Source organism: Poecilia latipinna, unplaced genomic scaffold (genome assembly GCF_001443285.1).
Source record: "Poecilia latipinna isolate Pla-1442-1.1 unplaced genomic scaffold, P_latipinna-1.0 Scaffold2146, whole genome shotgun sequence".
Lineage (NCBI taxonomy): Eukaryota > Metazoa > Chordata > Actinopteri > Cyprinodontiformes > Poeciliidae > Poecilia > Poecilia latipinna.
In genome coordinates, this window is record NW_015114762.1 from 30,902 (window position 1) to 52,862 (window position 21,961).

Genomic DNA, 21,961 nt, shown 5'->3' on the forward strand with positions numbered 1-21,961 from the left:
GGGATGAATTATTAGTGCGCCGTTCTTTATTTAGGTTTCAGGGATTCGTAAACTCCGTTATGTCTTTTTTTTCAGTGGAATGAGACTCTGGTAGGGGGGAAAAAGTTTCTAATATATCAGTTAGTTTAATTTGCACTTCTGGGTTCTTACTTTTGAGTCTGAACAAATGACCATCTTCTTAAGGGAAGTTTCAAAATCTATATCGCATGCAATCATTTTATAATTGCTCAGATACCTTAGGATCCTTTGGATACACACATTTTAATTGCTGGTATTGGAAATGAACCATCAAGATCTGTTTCAATGTCTTTCATTTAAATTTTCTCCTTCTGTTTTTTTCTTCTTCCTTAAACAAACGTTTCATTTAAAGTGTCTCAGTTTGTTCTGAAATATCTATTTTAGGACAACCATTTAGCTAGAAATAGAATAGAATAGAATAGAATAGAATAGAATAGAATAGAATAGAATAGAATAGAATAATCCTATGTTGAGCACATATACAAGATGAGAGAAATGATGCTTCTCCACTATCACAGTGCTTGCATAGTGTTAGATATTGCTGCAAAGGTATTATTGACTGAATGGGTTCAATAGGCTTTCTTTGATAATTTTCTACCACTATAAACACAAGCTGAGTGTCTTTTCTGTCTGTCTGTCTGTCTGTCTGTCTGTCTGTCTGTCTGTCTGTCTGTCTGTCTATCTATCTATCTATCTATCTCACAATAAAAGTAAATTTAGGCCAATAACAGTGGCCAGAAGCCAATTTTTCATCAGCTGTCCCTCTATATGTGAGTGTAATTCAATAAGAGCAGCTTTGAGAGAAGTGCATTAGATCACGGAGCTCTCAAACAAGGTTATTCCTTATGTACCACAGCAGCAAACGAGATCAATATCTGTTGATCTCATCTGTGTCTCACAGCGCTGTTTATCTAAACTGACCAGTGTTTCATCCGGACCTCCAGTCCCCACGGTCACTGTGCGGCTGGCAGCTCCACTAAAACAGACCCAGACTCCCAGCGGATGGCAGCAGGGAAATCCACGGTACATAATGTGGGCTGTGACAATGGGGAGATTCCCACAGCTCTGCGGCGATCTGCTGCTCTGAGCGAAATTATCTACGGATTCATTCATAAAGTCCGCAAACATGGGAATAAAACTCGCATTGACAGAAGAAGAAGGAAAGGAAAAAGGGAAAATAATAATAACAATAATAATAAAAACACATCTGTGAGGTTGCGTGCGTGCCCCCCACACGCACACCACGCCCCCTCCTGTCGGGAACACCCTGGCGGTGGATCTCAGCCTTCAGACGGCGCTGAGACCCACCGACAGGCGGACACGCTCGGCGCGATTCCCGGACTGATTTCCTCAGCACTGCCCCGCTCCTCTGCTGGAGAATCCCCGCAGCCGCCAGGTAAGGCTCCCCTCTGCCGGTCAGCCCAGTGCAATTTTTATTACTGTTATCAGGCTTCATGTGGCCTGCCGCTGTCGCCGGTTTGCAGTTCCTGGTTTATTCTTTCTTTCTTTTTTGAGTGATTTCTTGTTTTGGATAGAGGAGGAAAGGATGGGAGGGGGTGCTGTTCCGTCCATCATCACGACCTCGGTGGACCGGGAACACATTACTGGGAGCAGACAGCCCACTTCCCCTGCAAAGTTAGGCGCGTTTAGGCAGGTGCAATGCAGCAGGAAAGCTCCTTTTCCTGCTTTCAGCCGCCTCCACTGGCTCCGACAACAGATGAACCAATGCATTAGTAAAACACTGATCCGTAGCACTTTAACTTCTTCCATGCAGGGAGGTAGAGGTGATTAGATCAAATGATAAAAGTGGGTTTAAATGCCAGGACAAGAAGAAGGGAGCACTTTAGCAGGTGTGTGTGTGTCTGTGCTTGTTTGATGCTGACCCTGCTCACGGGTTCCCCAGGATGTCCCCTCAGGGGTGAATGGTGTTTCTGGAAAAGGTTACATGCTGCTGCTGCTGCAGGGTTAGATGACACAATGCACTGAGGAAGACACAGGCTGACCTCATTCCACTTCGCAGGTTTTTTGGTTCAGATCGGCAGATATGATGATGTGAGATGGGAGGAGATGCAGATGTTTGTATTGTCGGACTAATTGTTCATAATTGAAGCCCCCTGCAAATGATCAGAAAGATGAGGATTTTACGTTGAGTTAAGCTGAGTGTTTAGTTAGCATATTTTGTGTGCACAAAATATGTTGTGTGACACATATCGCCTCGTCCAGATAAAAAGACGAGGCGATTTGTTACGTTCAGAGCCAGAATGAATCCAGATTAACTGAGAAAGGATGCAGAGCTGTTGAGGGTTTTATTTTTATCTTTTTTTTTTGAGTATATCTTTTTTTACTTTCACCTCTGATCTTGTCACTAAAATTAAAATATTGTTTCTCCACTTGTGGTTTAAGGAGTTGTGAATTACTCTAGATGTTTTTTTTTGTTTTTTGTATATACACACAGCCTTTTGGCATCAAGCATTGATCTGTATCCAGTCTGAGCTGCCATGGCGAAGTAAAAATATTACAAAGATATATTCAGCTTTTCCAAGTAGCTATTTCGCTTGTCAGATGCATTTGGCTGCTGGCCTAAATGGGTACTTACACTGAGTGAGTAGCTACAGAAAACATGTTATTGCAGTAAGCAAAGTGTGTGTGTGCTTATAGCTCACGCTCAGTCAGAGCTTGTGTGAACAGTGTTCAGGTGCTGCCACATATTCTCACTTGGATTTGGTTCTTTACTTTGACTGGGCCATTATTACACTTGAAGATGCTTTAATCTAAACCCTCCCATCGTAGCTGAACCTCTCTCATCGTCTTGAGTGTTTTGCAGCCTTTAACAGACCACTCATGTTCACATCATTGCTGACTGTTGCGTCCTTGTTTGTAAAATGAACCCACAGCATGATGCTGCTCTGGCTGGATATGTTTTATTATGGCCTAACTTTGTTCTGTTGCTTTTCTAGATGAAATTTGCTTAAAAAAATTCAAAATTTCATTTTAAGACATTTGATGCTGACAAGAAGCTACAAATAATCCGTTATTTAGGTGAAAATTGGTTTCACTTGATTTTATTAGGGGCATCAGATTGAATACATTATGCACACCATGCTTTTTTCTATTATTGTTGATGAATAAACATTTAAAAATCATGTTACACTTTATAGTTTTGCACTACTTTCCTTAGCTGTATCACAATGACGAAAAGCTCTTTTAGAAAAACTAAAAACCTTTCACTTGCAATGCAACAAAGTATGGAGAAGTTTAAGGATATGAATATTTTTTTATGCCACTAGACTTAAAGTGCTGTCATAATATTGTGTGGCATTACTGTGACAACGATAAAAGTGACTATCTACTACCCCTTCTCACATAAAGAAGCATGATTTGTATCACTAAACTGCGCACAGTAACAGCATTTAATCATATTTTCAAATGTATTGACATGTAATGATATTGCCATTGAACAAACAGTGGAGAAAATACCGAAGCCAACAATTCCCACAGACAGTCTCGGTGGTTTTAAACATCATCATGACAACAATAAATCAAAAATATGACGTAATAAATTATAAACGATGCGATAAATATCCACTCTTATTGTCTCTAGGCATGTGTTTCTGGTTCAAATGATCTCTGCTAAAAATGTATGCTGCAGTGAATTTCACAAGCAAGAAGCCAGGGTTCGGTTTAAGATATCCTATTATACTATAATTTGTCACAGTGGCACTCCTCCAAATTGGTTCATTTGGCTTCCATAAGCAAAAAAGATGCCGTATCTGCCGAGGCTGTTTTTATCATTGTCACAGGAATACCTCCCTAATGATAACTGAGCCTTTGCACAGCACTCAGGCTGGAGGGAGAGGGAGATGAGGATGGGGAGGGGGAACAAATGGATGAATAAAGCAGCAGAGAAAGCCGGCGAATGCAGGGATTCCCTAATTTCTCTCCATGCAGGCACCGAGGCTCAGGCAGCAGAGCGAAAAGAAACCCCTGGGGAGAGCAGTCACACAGAATTAGAGGGCTGCATCTCCACGATGAGGCAACTGAGAACGGAGCCCCTTCAGCACCACGACGTGAGCGTACGCTGACAGATATAGACGCAGTATTATAGCAGAGGTTTCACCCTGTCTGACTGTGACTGTGTCACAGGTATTCCAGGCTACGGGGCTGTCCGTTAGGTCATAAATCGCTTTTACTTTCTGTTATTTGAGCAGCCATAAAAAATAAAAATAAAAAAAAAACTTTTGTTTACATACAAAGAACATATTAAGGTGTAGATATGAAGGAAATCTGAGACGCACCGCCCTGCACATGCATGACTCAACGTAAGCTTAAGGTTCTATTTATTTTGCAGTAGCAACATTTTCCCAGAAAATAAAAAATAAACTCCCCCAGCAGCTGAAGCATTTCTTATAAATGTATATAATTTTCTAATAACAGCATTTTGAAACTTTTATATATAAGGCGCTCGATTGGCGTCACGCAAAAACATGAAGCTTAGGTTTTCTTTGTACGTTACTCACTAATTGCTATTTTAAATCTGTTTTTGTTTCTTATTGGACAAGAGAAGCCTTTGTTTTTTATAAACACAACAATCACACATTTTTTAACAACACTCGGACAATATGATTGAGACCAGAAATGTGAACACGGGTTGTATTCAAGAAAACGGTGGCGTCGCCTTGTTGTTGGAGATTAAAAATAAAAACAAATTCTTCAACTTACGTTGAGGAGTGACTTGTTATCCATCCGTATTCTATTTCCTTTATCCAATATAAGGAAACATTTGTTTCCTTATATTGGATAAGAGATGGATTAAACCCTGGACAGGTCACCAGTCCGTCACAGTGACTTATCATCTCAGCAGAATGTTGATTTAATACTAAAAGGTAAATTGCCATAAGATACTTGTTTTAAAACAACAAAATGAAGTTGTCTTTGTTTCTAAGCAGGTAGTTGTTGAAGGACACATAAAATGTCCTCAAATTGCATCTCTTAACTGAAATCTTTTCTTCATTTTTCAGTCAAGCGTCGTCTGTAGTTGGTATTTAGGTCCAAACAAAGTATTCAGCAGAAACTATTAGCATGTACGTTAGTTTTTTTTTTTGTTTTTTTTTTCTTGAAAAAGTATAAACTGTTTGTTTTTGAGATGAACTGAATTAGCTGGTAGTCCAGTTTAACCTCTAGCAGTATCTTAGTTCAATATCTAAAGTTGAATTGAACACGTTTTAGGCGTTGGATTGTGATTTTTGCTTCATTTCGTGCTCCATTGATGCCGAACTGGTAAATAGTTTGTGTTTTAAGCGTGCATCTGTTTTCATGTCTGAGATGCATGCGTAGCAGCCTCTGACACATGAGAATGATCTGCTAAGAGACAGATTAGATCCAGATTAAATCTGCTGATAGCCTGAGCTTCTGTATCTGCGCTAATCAGAGCTGCTGTGCTGAATGAGATCTGCTCCCTGGAGTGCAGTGTTTTGTGGGGTTTCCCTCCCTTCCTCCCACTCGCTCTGAAGCCGTTCCCGTCCATCGCTTCACAAAGTGTGCTGCTGCTGCATGGCAATTTTACATGCAGCCTAAAGCTCCATTTGGGCTCAGAAATACATTGCACCTCTCTTCAGCCTGGGCCGGAGCGAGGCAATCAGTGGGAAACCTATAAACACGACATCCATACTCATGCTGCTGCTAAAAGAAGAAAAAAGAAACTAAAAGCAGAAATGCAATTTGGAGGAAGAAATGGTTTGGTTGAGTAATAGATTGCAGTGATGTCAGAGGGCGCTGCTTTCCTTTTGCCCTCCTTAAACCTGGAATATGAGGACCCTTACCTCAGTAAGTGCTTTGAGCAGCAGATATTAAACGGCAGATAGTAAAATCCTAAGTGTAAATATATATCACATGAGAAATATTTTTAAATGTTGTAACTTTTGGTATTTTATTGCCGTTGGATGCCTACCAGGATGTGCTGAGTGGAAAAGTCAACACAGCTCTGGTGCTCTTCAAACAGACATTAATTTGGTTTTCTGGGGATTTGAGATGCAATAATGTCACGTTTAGTCAAGAACTATTTTTGGAAAAGTGAAAATGTCCAGTAATGGCAACAATAAATGTGAGAAATAGTTTTTAAAATACACCACATGCAAAACATTATAACGAATGAAGCCATGCCTACGTAGCCCAATAAATACAATTTTGTTACATGAGATTAAAGGAATATTTTCTTCAAAGGCAAAATATATATTAAACATTAAATAATACAAAAACACTGTTTCAAAAAGCCGTATTACAAAAAATATATATATTTGGAAAAATTATAATGTTATGCAATTTAAATAACAATTAATGCACATTTTCACATGCAAGATGTCTTTTTGAGCTTCAGGATCTCATCACTCACATATGCTGGCACCAAAAGCAAAGAAAGTTCTTCCAACTGGCCAAACATATTATTGGAAAGCAGAGTTTAAATGCACCTGGTACATAATTAAAGGGAAAACAGTCTGTAAAGTCATATTCAAGTGGAGATTATGCTAGAAAGCAACCCTTACCGAAATATAAAATAAGCATTCAAGACGATTATGGTGACACACAGGAAATAGGTGAGTAATAAAAAAAAAATCTCTAGAACATTTCTGGTAGTTGTAGCTAAATAAAATATCAACTAGACTAAATAAATCATTGTGACATTAAGCGGTAGACGACGCTGAGGTTGGAGCCACAGGGCAGGGAGGCCAAGAGGAAAACCAAAACAGAGATTTATGGACGATGTGAAAGAAGACGTGAAGTTAGTTTTTGTGAGGGAGCGGAGGACGAGGCTAAATGGAGACAGATGATTCGCTGCGGTGACCCCTGAAGGGGAGAAATCTGACAGAGAAGAAGAAAGAAGATCAACCAAGAAAAAAAATTGATTGTGAAAATACTGGACTACTAAGAGGCCTTGCTCATAGAAAGCAGCAACCGCAGCACTGCATTCTGCTCCATCTTCCCTTTAGATTCATCACCAGGTCTTTTTTTTTTTATTGGTCAACAAGTCTATCATTAACTTAAATTTCAACTTTTAAAACCTTCTTTCAAATTTGCAGCAAACAACTCCCCTAAACCTATAGGGGCAGTTTGGAGTTGTGTGTGCTTCTTTATGTCACTGACCCTTTATTCCAGTGACAAGCAACAAACCAGTTTCTGTGTCTTAAACACATTCCATAAACATACAATGTATGAATAGTTTCAAGAGATCAGACTGAATTTGGTCAGTTTTTCTCTTCCATATACGATGAACAATTATTGATGCGGTTTTAAATAACGACTCTGTGAGCATTTTAGTCTTACAATCTTGGAAAATGATCTTTATTTTCAGTCAGCCTCACCTATGTTTGTTCTAAAGAGCAAAGATTGTTCTCTGTGTGGGTTTATTTACCAGCCTTCAACTTCATCAGACTTTAAACTGAACCTTATTTTCCATTTGCCCATATGACTCATGTCATAACTTTGTTTTTATTGCTGTGTATATTAAGACTACGCAGACATTTCATCTGTTTCAGTAGCTGCAATTAGCCTGTTTGATGTTGTATAATTTAAGGATTGATTCTTTATTATTTCTTATTGCTCATTGTGTAATATTGTTCAGAAAAATGTAATATTTGTTCCTGAAACGTTTTCGTCTGGTTACCACCCAAACAAGCTGAATCAATTAATAGTTGTAAAAGGTTCATTTCTAAGGCCGGACTTAGGATTCAACACTAAATTATCAAATGTTTTATTCATACAAAGAGTTTAAAAACATAGAAATTTGCAGATTTATAGTTGCTCGGACCGTGACTTTGGGGGAAACAGCGCAAGAAGGCGATGGTTATTGTATGAGAGCAGTGAAAGGAAATTAAATTTTTAGATGATAGCACACCTCAATATGGAGATCGTTAATCTTCGCTCTGTTCTGTGAACTGTCTGAAAGTGTTTATAGAAGCAATAATCAGTCAGATAAAAGGTTCCTTCATTTGCTCTCTGCTGAGCTTCAGGTCTGTCTGCAGAACAGCAACGATAAACGTTGTGATGTGAACATAATTTAGTTTTGACAGCAAGTAAAGAAATGGAAACTACTCGGATCTCCTACACGTAAGATGACAAATAAAATATCTCCCTAAATTTTCCTCTACTTATCTTAAAAGGACAAAAAGACAAATGTCCATTTTATCCAGATTATTCAGGATTCAATGGTTCTAGTTCCCTCTAATAACATTTGATGTTATTTAAGTGACTACGTTAAAATACTCAGTTAGATCATGAGGAAATGGTTTTGCTTGGATTGGCTGAGGGATTATAGCTCAGATTAATTATTCTTGTTCATTTAGAACCATTCATTAAATACTCTAATATCATTTTGTGACTGATATGCAGAAAAACATTAGGTGTTGACCTTAAAAGTTGTGAACAGGACATGTGCCCTGGTGGCAGTGTTTACGCTGCGGGCATTTGCTGTGCATGAAAAACACGAATCATCTCCAGGAAATCTTTGTTATTTATTTTATTTGCCGTTTGCCACGGTTGACATGTTTCACCCACTGTTTTTTCTTTCCAAATATTTGTTATTCTCCAGAATCGTTAGTGCATTTCAAATCAAACAAGCAGAGTCAATTTATCTGACTCTTTCTACTTCTGCGGCCAGAGTTTCCTCATTTTTGGAAGGGAACAGGGATTTTCCAAACTAATGGGAGCGTGGTGCTCATAGCTACAAATGTGCCAAATACATAAATAAAAGAACTACCATTAAACTTTGGGAGACACCAACAACAAATCAAAATGTTGGGAGCGTAGCGTTTAAAACTGCTGTTAGCTTTGGATTTAATTTGTCTATTTTAACCCTAAAATTTAAAACCTCGACGTTCATAAAAGTGAGGATGCCATGAGCTCACGTATCACTCACAGGCTGTTTGTTTGCCACTGAGTTATTTATGAGTCAGTGTGCTGTATTGAACAACTTGTTTCTAAATCTGTTCATAAAATCAATGTCGGTATGTTAATATCACTTGGGATTTTTATTTATTTATTTCTTTTTAATAAATCCTCTTGCAGCACCGAGTCTGATTCCAGTTTGCAGCGCTGCAGGTAGACACTGATCTGAGGTCAGCTGGTCAGGACTGTAGGGGATGTTCACAAGCACTGCATGTTGATTAAAACATTTCTGAATTAGCCTTGTGTTGTTTGGACGTCCTTTTTCACAGATACCGGAAAAAAATTATGTGACGTTTACAGAGGAGGCATTTAAAACACACAGGTTAGGCTTTGCATCAGAATCAATCAAACCCATATATAATACATAGTTCAGCCTCTATACAACCAAATGAGGGGCGCACAATATCAAAAATGTATGTGATATAGTTGGTAAATTTATCGGCTCTTCTTTTATTTATTGATATTGCGTATACTAACATTGTGATAATAAAATTGTGATATATTGTGCATCAATCAGTTTTTTTTTGTCTCTGAGACGTCATAGTAGGCATTAGTTTACATAACAAAGTATTGCTAACAATGCTAATGAGCTCAAAGTACAGTTGGCTAAGTTTTTATTAGTAGTTATGATAGATATTTGTTCTTTAGCTGCTATTCTTTACATTAACATGAAAATCCTAAAAACATTGCATCTGTTTCTTGGTTATTTTTCAGCATGGAGATGAATTTGAAGATGATCAGGGCGAATTAAAATGATCGGATTTAAACTTTTCAAGCCCCAGCTTTGCATCCTTCAGGGATCTGCAAAACTCTTTCATTTCTCCATCTATTTACTGTCAAGGAGACAGACTGATAAGGGGTCCAGTCAAAGCCCCATCACAGCTCCACCACTTCGCTCGCCAACGTTTCAGTCAGTCGAAAGCTGAAGCTATACGTTTTTATTTCCAACAGAAAGAACAAATTAAATTGTAACGACTGGATAAGGGAAATCTAGAATTGAGCACCTGATTCAGTCACACACACATACAAGCCACAAATTTAATTTAGTTTTACTTTGTAGAGTGCCTAATGTTTACTACATTTGGTCTGTATATGACTGCTGCTTGGAGATGTCAAATATTTAGCTACGTAGCAAACATGCATGGAAATTAATTAAATAATAAACTTTAAAAAGGAAAACAGATTCAAACCAGTGAAATATGTGAAGAGCGTCATTGGCCTTATACTGTTTGCTTCGGCCTCAGCCTCCATGTTAGTATCCATCATGGTTTTAGTCATTAACTGGCTCAGTTATGTAAGATCTCTCGTTTTGACTGTTTGTATCTCCATCAGACTCGACTGAAAATGATTAATTAATCCGTCAAAGTGCTTCATAGAACCACCAAATGACCCTAAAAGTTGCTTCTTTGTGTCAATCCCAGTTGATTTTTTTTGTTGCTATTCTCATGCTGTTGTCAGTCCTTGTGAATTCCCAACATTATATGAAAATAATGTGAGAGTTTTAGCTTGATTTGAAAGGCCTTTTTGTAAACTCCTGCAATGGAAATGGAAATCCGTTCCTGTATAATTAGTATGATTGTGAAGTTTTTGAAAATGAGATTTGTTTTGAGGCAGCATGTTGGCTTCTTTCACAGAAAAAAGCTGAATGTGGCTCAGCCTGGTTCAACATTGGAACCACTTTAAAAACCCAAATAGAAATCAGACCCTGAGATCAGGTTTTAGCTGCAGTCGCTTCCTCTACGCAGCCCAGCTCTTTTGTTCTCACTTCTTGTAGCTTGCATGCTTTAATAACAGGATATTTCACAACCCGACAACTTTTAAGTCCTTTTTCAGAACATCAGCATCTACAAATAACGAAATCACGAGCTGAGCGAAGGCTCGGTAACTTTTCATACGTATCTTTGTGACAAATGTACCAAGAGCTAATTAGAAATCCTGGAGCAGCTCTGAACTTTAGATTTTTTTTCTTTCCTTTCTTACATGAGGATTCAGTAATTGTGTCTGGTTTTGATGAAACACAAATCACGATGCCCTTTCTGTCAATACAGTCAAGCCTCTAAATGTTGCTCACCGCCTTTTGATTATTTCATAGCTGCAGTTGTTTGACCTCATATTCAGGCTGTTATGGAATAGTTTACTCTGAAGGTAACCACACAGAACCGAGACTCTAAAATTCAAATTAAACAAACCTAAAAAATAAAAAAAAAAGAGTCTAGTTGGGAAGTAAAATGATTAAAACAGGAAACATGTGCTCTCAGTTTGATTTCACTTAATAATCTTCATTCGGAGGCTTCAGTGTGTCCTCCATGTTTCTGCATGCTGCTGAATGAAATAAAATAAAAATTTCACACACCGTTCAGTCAGTCCTCTGTGATTAATGCCAGCGTTTCTGACTTTACTCCGTTAGCCTGCTGTTGTTTCAGGAGAGCCGCTCATTGTGGCGGAGCTGGAGTTATGAAATATTCAGTCGTGTTAGTGAAAGAAGAGGGAGCTGAATGCAACCCAAAGGTCTTCTTCTCTGGCAGTGAAGCCTCAGCAGCTGCAGTCGAGGCTACGACTAAATCTAGGTTAATAACATTCCGCCTCGATATCTGAAGCTCTTATCTGTTGTTGTTTTGTTTTTTTTTTAAAGCAGCAAAAAAGAAAAAAAACATATCCGACTGGATGAAACTAGGGATTTTATTAAAAATGCTTGCGATGAAACACATTTCGAAAATCCCAAATTTCTAAAAAAGCTGCGTTTGTAGAGTTGAGTTGGCTGAAGATACTTGTTTCCCTACAAAACAGATTTCCGACGCTTGATCCATCTGACAGTTTACGCTCAGATCCCGGCGTGTGGAGCCAGCAGCAGACTGCGGCTTCCAGGCTGGACTCTGTTTTGGCAGAACAAATTGGCCGGTTTCAGACTCGGGAAGCGCTGATTACTGGAGACTGGAGGTGGAAAGGTCAACGCTCGTCCTCGGCGTCTCTGCCTCGGCCAGAAGGAGATCTCCCCCTCTTCTTAATTAATCAAATAAACACAAACAAGCAGATTTATCAAGGCGGCTGCACACCAGAATTGAAATAAGATAGTCATCGTGTTGTACACTGACGAGCACTGGCTGTACCCAGCCTTCATTTTGAAGTTAGAAATTATTCTTTTGTTTAGTTCTGAAGTAATTACCATTGGCAAATAACCTTCCTCACTGGTTCTTATAAAAGTAGTTTAGTGTGTTGCCCGTTGTAAAAGATCTTGTTAATAAATTGTCTGCTGGAAACTGAAGCTACAGGTTTTTTTTTTTTTTTGTTTTGTTTTTTTTTTCATAAAAAGTCATTATTACCAGATGATAATGTTAAAATGTCAGGCCGTGTTTACAAACATAATCGCAAGCTGCATTCAGGAAGTCAGCTTGAAGCGGCAGATGTGTGTGTGCGTGCGTGTGTGTGTGTGTGTGTGTGTGCGTGTGTGTGTGTGTGCGTGTGTGTGTGTGCGTGTTGATCCGCTTCTCCAATGGAAACTCTATAAAACTAAATAATCTTGGTGAAATACGGTTAACATGGTTTCTACAGCTTGACCCACAACTCACATGGTGGATTAAGATGAAAAGCAGAATCGATGAAAGAAAAAACACAACGAACAAAAACCTTTATTTTGTTGTTGAAATGTGAAAAGCTTCTTAGAATATTACATCTTAAATATATTTTTTTCTATTTTAGATTTCTTTTATATGCTTCAATGTGCCATAAATAATAAATAAAAAACAAAAAAGATTGATTAAGGCTAAAGCTTCAGCTCCAATAAGGGGCTTTGGATATTTGTTAACATGATTCTGTTTCATAATGCCGAAGCAATTTCATTTCAAAGCACCCATTAACATTTCAAGTGTATTCAGGAAAGCGTTAGCTTCATGCAACAGCGATCCGGGGCAGAAAGAAAGACCAAAAATACTGCTTTGTCTTTGTTTAGCATTGCTTTCACATACTGCTTTGTTTTAAGGTAAATAATTTAAACTGAGGCTTTTACAGCACAGCTCTTTGTTCTGGTTATTACTGAGTACCTTTCCAAATGCCGTCCTGGAGTTCAGGTGGGCTTTCTCTTGTTGCTGGTCCTTTATTCTTTCACTCGTACGCAATGAAATAAACAAGCATTTATTTCGTATCACTGCACTCTCTTGTTTGCTTGGATGAAGAGAAGCACTTTGTTTTTTTGTAATTTTCCCCTTAATTAGAGGCTGAAATCCCACCAGCAGATGCAGCAAGCAGAACTCAGCAAAGTAAAGGTTAAAGAAGAAAAGAGGAGAGAGAGAAAGAGAGAGGACAGCTGAAAGGTCATGTTTGGATACGTTATTTAGAGCTTCTGAAAATGTCGGTTTGCTTTTCTTATTTTCTGCTCCATTTGGCCCGACAGAAGAGAGCAGAGGCCCGGAGGCTGGATAGGTCGTTACTGACGAGCGCTCCGGCGAGAGTTGTAATGCTGCAGCGACGGTGACACACGGGTTCAATAGCTGTGAGGGCAGCGTTTTAATTGTTAGTCGTTGCCCGTCACGAACATGCCATTAACAAAAGAGGCCTGGGAGCTGGGAAAATAATAATCTGAAAGGAACTCCATTCTCTTACAGCAGGGCTGCTGTTGATGCAATCCACTGAAATTAGAACTGGCCCTTATTGCTCCACGTAGTCGATAGGCAACGTGTTTGCTGTTTTTGTACTCGGCATGTATGTTTGACCGTGCATGCTCTCAGTCCAGCAGGCAGGATGGATGGATGGATGGATGGATGGATGGATGGATGGATGGATGGATGGATGGATGGATGGATGGATAATCATTTTAAAATCAAACACATTTACTCCCATCACTTGAAACAATAGTCGTCACTTTGACTATTTAATCTAATTGCTGATTTAGTCAGAAAAATACTTGTTTTCTAAGTTGAATTAAGTTGAATTGAATTGTTAGATAAAAATCCACTGTTAGCTGTCAGAGGACCATTTTACTTCTTGTTTTAAGACATGTGTCTGCATTCGAGTCACTACTTTATGTCAGAGCCATAATCCCCAGATGCACAGCGGAGCACGAGTTCGACTTTTTTCTGCTTCAGCACACCTAAATAAAAAAATATATATAGTTTGAACCTTTTCTTTCTGTGCTCTCAACTTTTCCCAGGTGGCCACGCGTTTTAGAAACACTCTGCTGGCTCTGATGATTTCTGGTACATAAAGCAGCGCTTACTGCCTTTTATGGGGTGTGGAGATGACACCGTAAACCTCCATCTCTGGACTTGAAGCTCTACCTGGGTTCTGTTTTGCACCTCCTTTAATTCTTCCTGCTGCAATGTGGCGTCTTCGCCCTCCTCCTCCTCCTCTTTCTCCTCCTCACAGTCTTGTAATTAGAGACAAAAGGCCAAATCTGGCAGGGAGAGAATGCCAGTCACCGCTATGCCAAGTGTCGGCCTCGGCGCAGGTGAGTTACTCATATTAACGTCTAACGCCGCTTCATTACCTGTAAGACAGGCGAGTAATTAAGGTTTCTAATTGGATTCTGATTGACAGTGCAGTGTGTGTACAGAGTCATTGGCATGCAGGGGAGTTCAGAGGATGAGGAAGAGCGACGATTGGCAGCAACATGAACAGTGTGTGCCTGACAGGTCAGCGGCGCAGATATGCTATCTGCCCCGAGGTGAAGCGCTTGTGCGCTTGTGTGAATCTGTCAAGTCCAGACAAAGCAGGAGAGCGAAGCAGTGAGATACGGTTAAATGAAAGGCAGGAATACTTTTTCTCAGCTGGACAAACACGTCGCAGCCAATAAGACGGAAAATGGAGGAAAGAGGTCTTCCGGTGAATTTCAGTGCCCGCCGGTGTGAGACGTCTCGTCGTCTTCAGCTTTCTGCAGAGATGGTGCTTTGCCGATTGACTTCACCTAGCTGGAACTATACGGCTCCAGTTCCAGTCACAGGAAGTGAACAACATGCAGAGAGACAGAGAGAGAGAGAGAGAGAGAGAGAGAGAGAGAGAGACGCTGCAGAGATAGCAGGATAAATCTTATTGGTCTTGTTTCCTTTAAATCGAGATAAGCAGCCAGAAAGCATTTCTGAACGTGATCTCTTTCAGGCTCCTCACAGCATGAGGCTTGTTTTTCTTCTCACTGCCTTTGAGAGAACACTTGTCTTCTCGAGGCTCCGCTGGCAAATTAGACGAGCCTGACTCTGCATTTTATGTCCAGAAGTCAGTCTGAAGAGCTCGGTGCTTCTTTGCATCCCCCCACAGAGCAGAATGCATTGTGGGGGGAGGGGACATGAAAATCTGACATTATTACCAAAGAAGTTTATTCATTGCAGCAGAAATGGATCTGTTTTCAGTTCTGTTTGTTTTTTTTTTTCTTTGCGGGTCACTGCTCCCATTAATATTTAACTGGATGCTGCAGACAGCTGTTATGAACAGGCCAGGACGTGCCAGTGAATAAACAGAAGCATTTAAAATTGGGAAGCGAGATGAAGTCATGTTTTAAGATGCCTAGACGGACCTGAATCTGTGCACGTTCTTCCAAATGTGTTGAAATGGAAACAATTTAAACTCTTTTTCCTCTCTTTGCTGCTTAGTTTGGGGACTAGATACATATTTGGAGTTATCTTATAGTTTATTGATGTTGGAAAAAAAAATATTGTGATAACGGTTGTGGTTTTTCATGAAAATAATATCTCAAACTTATAATGTTTGCAAACTTCAAATATTGACAGCATGTCTGAGGTCGTTATTTTGGTCCTTTATTGCTGATTTAATATCAGCTTGTTAGAAAATATGACTAAATGCATCTATTATGCACTGCTTTATGCAGCCCGTAAAATAGTTAATGTTTGTTCTTGGAGAGTTTATGCTTAAGCTTTCCACCCATTTGTTGTCTGGTGAGTCATTGCTACAAAATATTGCTGCTTCAATAATCTTTATTGATAATGTTAGTGCTTATATTTGGCTTGAATGATAAATACACATTTTAATGTATGTATTTTTTGTTTGTTTTTAATGGAACGAGGTTGCCTGTCTCTCCCTTGTAAAACAGAAATCTGATCTCAGCGGGACAAACCTGGTTCAATAAATGCTAAATGAAAAACAATAAAATAAAGTCAGTGCTAATCCAATCAAAAGTGCGTTGAACAGCAACGATAGATGTTTTATTGCTGGTGATTAAAGGCATAGTTGTTAAAGCAGGATGTAAAGATCTGTGATGTATTCTCCAGTGTTTGGCTTGATATGCGTGTAAGTAGCTGTGAAGTGTGTTGATATTGACCTGTGGATGAATAATTAACGTTTCCTACCCTAAGAGCCAGTCCATTGTCCGTATGTGTGGAAAACCTTGTGCTCTCTGACTAAAGAAAGCTGAAGATGCTCGCTGTTTAACGGTCTTAAGAGACGCGTTCTGCCGCTCGCGATCACACTTATCTGTATGGTGCATTAATGATTCAGCATCCAGTGAATCACACTGTAAATTAGGGGCCATCCTTTGAAATGTAACATTGCTAATGATCACTTTCAGACAGTGCAGCTGTAGGAAATAGTGAAACTGTGTAATGTTTGCCAGCCTTGTTTCCCCTGTTTTTCAGATGCATTTCTGTGTGAACTGTGATCTATTTAATCTAGTTGAAACCTGTTGTGGCTGGAGACATTTAGGAGAAAATCTTTAACCTCTCACAGAGAAAAGCAACCCTCTAATTCACAGCCATTGAGCCACGGTTTGATTCATGTGCATTGTCTCTAAGGCTAAACAACCTGGAATCATTTTTGCAGCAACAACAAGGCCGGAGCTGAAGGAGGAATAAAAATTTCAGCACAAGGATTCAGCATGACCTACATTTTCTCATAAAACTACTTACGCATCATCTAATGTCTCAATCTTGCAAGTGTGCTGTAAACAGTGACCACAAATGAAAAATCTACTTGTTTTCTTGACACATTTGCAGAGAAAAATGGTTTTGTTTTTTTTTACCTATTCAGACCAAATAAAACTTCACTATACACATAGTTTAATAATGAATCTGGGCTGAAGGCGTGTGGTTAATGAGATAGACTTTCTGATTCCTGCTTGTTATTTGTAGCATTAGAGGGGTTTTTAATTTAGCATGTTTTCATGGTAAAAGTAAAATAAACTTTGTTTGTGTATAACTCTCAAGGACAATTACAGTTTCTGGCTTTAAACATAAAATATTTATATATATCTAAATCTACCTTGCAGACCTGGAAATGCATTTTATTTTCAAGAATTGCTGGAGCAGAATACAAGAAGAAGGAAGGCTAAGAGGAAACCAATTATTTACATACACCGTCTAAAAGAAACATAACCTTTTTACCTCACTCTCACGTTGCATATCAAACTAAGCTTTTCTGTTTTAGTGTAGCTAATAAGATCTCCAGAACAGCTGTGAAATGTGTTGGAGATTGCATTTGTTAATAGATCCTTTGAGTTCTTGATGATTATTCTCATGTAATTTACCACAAAGTCGACTTCATGGTGTTTTGTTGTTCACATTCAGTGAATTGGAAATTCACACGCCGCCGTAACGTCTGTTTAATATTTTCTCTCCCCTGCCTCATTTTCAGCTTGCCTCGATGCATCGGCACATGGCGAGTAAAATAGTGTCATGTTTACATTTTGTGCTTAATTGCCTCCATAATGTCCTGTCAATGTTGACACAACTTCCAGCTTGTGGCAAACTTTATCCCCGAGAGCCGCACACATTTGCTGGGGGGAAAAAAAAAAAAAAAAAAGGATGAAAAAACAAACACCTTGAGAGAACAGATGTTTGTTGTTTTTTTTAATCACGGCAGCAGGGACAAGCAAACCAACGTGGCCCGGGGGGGAAAACACATATTGCACAGAAAAAAGATGAAAACAACTACGATTTTCAAATTTAATGATCTGTGTTAAAATATTTCTCAAACAGATTAATCTGAACATTTCTGGGCTCTTATTTATTTATTTTTTTACTGCATTGCTGATATTCATCATCGTGAATAAAACAATCGTGATGCTAAAGGTGGAGAGATAAGTTACAGGAAGGCCGGGTTTGGCTACAAAGGCAACACATGTTGGGAGGATCAGTTCGTTGTTGTTTTTGGTCTTTGGGGAGGATTTGGCAACAATGAAAAATGTATTAAAAATCAACAGGCTTATCCCTCAGAGAACATGAGAGCGTTTTCAGTTCAGAGCCAAAACGCTCTGGTGGGCGAATCACGAACAATGAGGAGGGGAAACAAACCCATCGTCACGGCTCAGGGTGGCTGAGCAGAGTTTGGGGATAATGTTGACAAAATGTTCGGAGAGCATCGCGTCACCTTGAGGTTCAACTGCAAGGTTACATTTTTTTCTCTCTCTCTCTCTTCAGCCGTTGCAGACTGTTTTCGACGTACCTCTTGCTCATTTTTCACTCATTCCTGCTTTGCTTTACTGCCGAGCAAAGACCAGCTGTCTGCGGCTCACCTGTGGTCCTTGCTTGGCAGATTGATTCTGCTGCCTGTGAGCTCGGCCACCTGCAGAAAACGCCACACTGACAGCTGGCAAAAGTTACAAAACACCAACAAGTCGGCTTTCTGGCCCCACGGACAGATGCTACAAACACAGATCAGCAGCAATTTAACCAATACATCCCAAAACAGCGTAGATTATGATTAACAGGTGGAAACCAGGATGTTTAAAAAGCTGAGAGTCCGTGTCGTTTGGTGCAGAGCTAAGGAGAAAGTGTGTTTCCTCGTCTGGGAGGTTTTGCAGCAAACTCGTGTTTACTCAGGGCAGAGCAAGCAGCACCAGGGGATGTGTGTCGTGTTCTTAGGGAGGGCACCATCAGGACAACACCCCTGTGCACAGACACACACACACCTACACACACAGAGACTAACACAGCTCCTCTGTAATATGAGAAAAGCTCAGATAAATATTAGTTTCTCTTTATTGGCAGTGTTTACGGAGCGTTTGTCATGTATCGGGAGAATCGTGCGGCTCAGCAGGCTGAAGTGACTCGTGTTTGTCTAGGTATTTGTTTTTGCTTCCTGCTTTAAATATTCATAACAAACTTTATTAGCTGTGGTGCTTTGGATTACCTGCCAAGATATAAACGAACAAACAAACAAAAAAGCTTTAAAACTCACAGAGATACATTTCTAAAAACATCTACAGACAACCTAATAATAATACAAAGTATGACATGGAAATGGTTCAATATGTTAGAAAACTTTTTATTTAAAACAAAAAGGCTAAAATCAATGCTGCTGATAAAATAATATATTATTACAGTTGTAATAAAAATATCTATAATACTTTCGAAACGTTTAGACAGCTATGAAAGTAACCACTACTCTGCTCTCTTCATATACAAAGTACTTTATCCAAGTTTATGTTACAAAATCAACTTTATAAAATACAAAAGATGCTCCGTTGACTGTATTTGTCCCTTGCAAATGACCAAATATAAACCCCATTTATTTCTGTAGAATATGACACATTTTGTCATTCTGCTCTTTAAAGTGTAACATAAGCATTGATGCGATTTCTGATTGACTATTTTTGTTATTCTTTTATTTTCTGAAAACAGGCATTGTTGATTTTGGTTCCTCCTTAAGAACAAGAAGATCGTATGATATAAACAGAAGTTTTCTGACATCCTGTTGTGATCTGTTAATATCAACATAACGAGAGAGCTTCCTTTCGTATCCTATTTTAGTGATTAATGTGGTTAGCAAAACTAACATAGCAGGGAATGCTAACCTTTACTTTAACTTTGAGATTTATAAAAACCTGCCAACATTTCCAAAATTAGCATGGTCCATGTAGACAGATATTTAAAACTCAGCAGGAGGAAACAGAGCAACTCTGCTCAGCCTCTCGTCAGCAACGTTAAGTCTTGCTCTCTCTTGCTCTGTTGAAGCCTAAATCAACAGCTGACATGTCCCAGTAGTTCAAACAAACTATGATAAGTTTACACTTCCTCTCTGTGGTTTCTCTCACGTCATATTAAAATGCACCACATTTTAAATAGTAAAAACAGCTTTGAATCCTCATAGTAACACAGGAAGAGCTGTTGCTAGCCCAAAATGTTAGCGCTACTTCAGGGCATTCGATCTTCCTGTGACAGGTCAAGGCAGATTAGGCTGAAAATAATCTTGAGTCTAATTTATAAACCGATTTCTCAGTGTGTGTTTTGGAGCAAGCTGATATTATCTTGGTTTGAAGTCAGACTATCTGCTCCTGTAGCCAGCCTGCTATTTGAAGCTTGCAGAATCACCTGGTCACTTCGTCTATTTGTTTTGAGATTTTATAAATAAGATTTTAAACCCAGTGGACAATTTTACATGTTCTAAAACTCTTTAAAACATTGGTACACCTTTATTCTAACAACTGAACCATGCCTAGTATAAAAAAAAAATATCTTAAGACTATTTAATTTATCGTAATAAATCAAGTGTTTTGTTTTATAATACAAAAACTATTTCCCTATTTCCCTATTTTTTTTCCCCCCAAAATGCTACAAAAATGTGAATTTGTAATTTAACTCTTGGTGATTGAGAAAACTGGTAGGTACAATCACATCCTAAATTATATCCTAATGCATCCATCCTGAGCCCCGGTGCAAATGACAGAAAATGCAGTCAGGCATACATTTGTTGTTTGTGACGTTCTGACAGGAAATGACATCAACCTGGTGGTAAAGCATTCATCAGTGCACCTGTGGGTACTGATGCAAGGCCTGATGGCTGCAGGGTTATGAGGGCCTGGGCCGTCTTTCACACAGTTTTTCTGAAAAACATCAAGTCAGAATGTTCAACCAGTCTACCTAAAATGAGCTTCTGGTGTGGAGTTGTTATTTTATGGAGAGAGTTTTCACTTACGTTTAGGTTTGGGTGAGACTGGGAGGAAACCAGTTTACTTACCTTGAGTCAAACTATTACAGGTTTATGGTTTTATTTACAAAATAATATTTACATTATCAACTTTTATGCTCTTTTTTGTATTGCTTGCTCACTTTTCATTGAATTCATCCATGCACTGGTGACAACATTCATGCTAAGATAAGAAACAATCTGATAGCAACTCTATCATTGCTTTTGCAGCCATGCAGCTCTTTGTTCCCCTCAATAAGTTTTTACATTAAAAATGGCTTAAATTACTCTTCTATTAGAAAAAGAGTAGTTTCTCTGAAAGTTTTCCCCTCTCACCCCTCCTAAACACTTTGCTCTGCACTCAGTCATTGACTCCTTTTGGTTTCTGGCATAACTTTTAATATTCAGAGTCTTGGAGAGCTGCTTTGGATGAGCACACAGCTGTTGATTGCTGGTTAAAAGGTTTGAAGAGTCTGAATAATGATATTTAATTTACCTGACCTTTTCTAGGCTGGAAACCGCTAACAAGATAATTAAAGACCAAGGGGGATAGGGGTGGTAAAAGGTATCTGAAAGCTCAGACTTTCTCTTTTTATTTGTCCAAACATTTTCAACTTTTGTGGCTTTTTAATAAAATGTCTGATTATTCCCCCATTTCTCCTGGATATAATCATGTTTGCTTGCTCAAGTAATCCATTTATGACTTGCTACATGCAGTTCAGCTGAGTGCGGTCTATCAATAGTCTGAATTTGGAGCTGTAATGAAATTCAGATCTGCAGGATTCTCAAACCCCTCTTGTTTTCTTTATTCGCCGAGCACCGCGAGCTTCAAAAGAAAGATGTCTTCATTGGGCGCAGAGCAGCTTAAAATGCTCATAATCACTGATTTCACGATGTGCCTTTGGCTGCAAATGAAGTTTTGATGATGCAGGTTCATTAGTGCTAATTCATGTAAAGTGAAGGGAAGAGGCGAGAGAAGAAAGAGGATGAATGAGGAGTGGAGGAGGCTGGTGTGAGCTTATGCTGATACTTGTTCTCCTTTGAATTTTTATTCCTCAACTTCAATTATCCAGGCTCAGGCAGGATCCCCTCCCCCCCCCCCCCCCCCCCCCCCCCCCCCACTTCCCGCCCGCCCCCCCCTCCCTCCGCTTCCCCTCAGTTCTCT

The 21,961-nt window shown here is 39.2% G+C and overlaps 1 protein-coding gene across 3 annotated transcripts in view; it reads left to right on the top strand.

Annotated features, from left to right (window-relative positions):
* Positions 1 to 1,292: 1,292 nt before the first annotated feature.
* The window catches only part of sytl5 (synaptotagmin-like 5), a 51,941-nt gene continuing 31,272 nt past the window's right edge, over positions 1,293 to 21,961 (top strand). For 2 of the 3 annotated variants that reach the window (XM_015017458.1, XM_015017457.1), the window contains exon 1: positions 1,293 to 1,414. The gene's annotated coding sequence lies outside the window, so the exon portion shown is untranslated. The remainder of the gene's footprint in view (positions 1,415 to 21,961) is intronic. The other variant, XM_015017456.1, reaches the window with a different exon arrangement.